Here is a 2,794-nt window from a genome sequence, read left to right on the forward strand (position 1 = left end):
ATAAGTCTAGGTTGCAGGCTGGATCCCCCATCAGGTCACATACAAGAATCAACCAATGAATGCATAAATAAGTAAAACAACAAGTTAATGTATCTCTCTCTCTACCCCTTCACCCCTCATCTCTTTCTAAGATCAATAAAAAAAATACTAGGTGCATATATGATAGAAAACTAGTTAGGTAAAACACTATCTGTTAAGAAAATTAAAATCCCACCACCCAGAGATAATAATTACTGCTAATATTTGGTTATTTCTTTCTAGCCATAATTCATTCTCTTTCTTTCCCATTCTTGCCACATAAATGAATTGTTGAATAAAAATGTGATCATAAAATAAATTGTTTTTCAACATATCTAATTTTTTGCATTTGGTAATGCATTGGGTAGGCCTACTCGTCATTATTAGCATTTTACTGGCTACTTGCATAGTGTTCCATTATGTGGACGTAGCTATTATGCTTTAGAAGTCAAGCTTTTAAAAGATTTTTATCTCCCATTTCATATCAGTTCTGGACGTGGTTGAGGAATGGTGGAAGGTAATTCTGGGATGAAAGAAGAGGCAACATTTGCCTTGTCATCAGTTTTAGTGAGATGATAGCTTGTTTAGGTTGTGACAGCCTAAAAACTTCCAACACTATATTAATTTTATTTTGCGATGTTACTCTTCACATTGAGGAACAAGATTTTAAAACTCTTAGTTTACTGTTTAGAATAAAGGAAGACTTTTATCTTCAGTGTAGACAGCGTTATGTTTGCAGCACTGATGTTTATTGGCTTTTCTTTGGCACACGGAAGTTTTTTGTAGGCGCTATGTTGAGCTAGGTTATCAATTCAGGGAATATAACAAAAACACAATAAAAGAACAAGCCACCCGCTTTCGCAGCGAGCAGGGTTCGAACCTGCGCGGGGAGACCCCATTGGATTTCAAGTCCAACGCCTTAACCACTCGGCCATCGCTGCTACGGAGAAAAGAGGGAGGCGGAGACACTTTAGTATAGTAATAACTATGCGCACGCGCACCAGGCCCCAAAGCAGGCGGGGCCTACAAACTTCCGGAATTCGGTTGTGAGAGAGTTGCCCGTAGCTGAAGGTTAGGTTGTAGGAACTTGGTCGTGGACGCGAAGAAATAATAGAAACTCTCTAAGAAAATTCCTTTAAATAGGTCGTAGAAACTTCCCCTTGGCTACTTTCCGGAAATCACAACCGTGTTCGGCTTCCAGTCGCTGACCTGGCTTGTGTTTTCCCGCTTCCCGGTTAGGTCAACGAGAGAGCTGTGAAACAAAGATCCGTCCGGTGTGGTGCTGCGACCCGCGCCCTGGAAAATTTGTGCGAGCGGATTCGTCCCTCCAGCAGGATTTCCCGCGCGGGTTGCGTTGCTTTGAGCCCGCCTCTTTTTGCGCAGTTGCGGGAGGGGGGTGAAACTCGAGTCGTCTGCCCGCTGCTGGTGGGCTCCCTGTTCGCACGCTCCTGACGGTGCTGTTCTTAGTGCTTCTCTTTTCCCCAGTGACCCCTTCACCGCCGAGCCCTACTGGAAGAGATCGGGGCCCAAGTGAGGTCTCAGCCTTAAATGATGGGACCTTGGAGGTGGTTTGAGAACAAAGTTCTGCGCGTTAGGTGTGCATTCTATTTTTAAATGCCATTAACACCCGCCCTTGTTGAGTGTAATGACTTCATTAGGTGCTTTACTTGCATTATTTCCTCAAAGCTGGGAAAGCCGACTGGGTCTGTACCTCCTTTGCGCACCTCAGGGAACTGAGGCACTGCGTGAGCCGCGGCTCAAACTGTGGCGCGGCTGACACCCGGGCGCACAGGGCGCACGCGCAGTTTCTACGGGATCTTGTGGGGCAGCCAAGCAGCTGGTTCTGTGTGTTGATGGGCAAATTGGGCAAAACGATAGGTGACCTTTACTAGTTTAAATTTCTAAAACTGTGCATGGGAAGGTCACCGTTTTTCTCCTAATGTTGCAGTTCATATTAAGGGAGGCAGACAAATAGACCTTTTGGAAGGCTGGGTGTTAAATGACCTCACTCGATAGCTGTGTGAATTTTCTTGAAACTTTTCAAAATTATTTTTCTTATGTTAAATATGGTGCTAAGTGTCTAAGTAGATTTAATTGTGGAAGGGGAGCAAGATACCTGAGAATTGTAAGAGTTAGTTTTATTTAATTTAAGATGGTTAATTTTAGAAATTTTATCTGTTTGTTTTAAATTTAACAGAGCTACACGAGTGATCCCAGTTTCTCTGTGAATACCATATGGGAACAAAGTTATGTATGAACTTTTCCAATAGATATTAGCTAACAAAAAATATTTTTTGCCTTTTTATCTTGTTCTTAGATTTACATGTGCTCTGAGATAACCTGTAACTTAATCTTTACTATTTTATTAGTTGTATCTTGATTTTGAAACCTTTTTAATTCCTCTGTGCAATTGAATGAAAAACTCTTTCTCTTCCTCTTAAAAAAGAATTTAAAGTACAGCTGTGTTCTTATTCGTAATGAAAAAGAGTGGGAATGAAAGCATCAAACAGGATTTCACCACTGAATATTGTGATGTGACTGTAGCAGTCTTATATTTGAAACTCAATAAGGAAACAGCTGTGTTCCAAAACAGTAAAATCTGCAGGTACAAAAAATGAAGGTATTTAAAAAAAACCTTGAAGCCCATTCATCTTCAGCATCTCAAAGATTAAGCACATGTTTTGCTTAGCTGTAATGAAGTGCCGAACACACTATTGCACTAACATCACAGGGTAGTTGCCAAATGCCTTCCGAGCTGGGCTCGAGCTTCTTTGTC

General features: G+C 41.6%; 1 non-coding gene across 1 annotated transcript; it reads right to left on the minus strand.

The window, feature by feature from the left end:
- Positions 1 to 877: 877 nt before the first annotated feature.
- Positions 878 to 959, minus strand: TRNAS-UGA. Its single transcript has one exon. It is a non-coding gene; the product is annotated as a tRNA-Ser (tRNA).
- Positions 960 to 2,794: the final 1,835 nt, after the last annotated feature.

The sequence above is a fragment of the Phyllostomus hastatus genome, unplaced genomic scaffold (genome assembly GCF_019186645.2).
Source record: "Phyllostomus hastatus isolate PE091 unplaced genomic scaffold, TTU_PhHast_1.1 phas_contig_38, whole genome shotgun sequence".
Classification (NCBI taxonomy): Eukaryota; Metazoa; Chordata; class Mammalia; order Chiroptera; family Phyllostomidae; genus Phyllostomus; species Phyllostomus hastatus.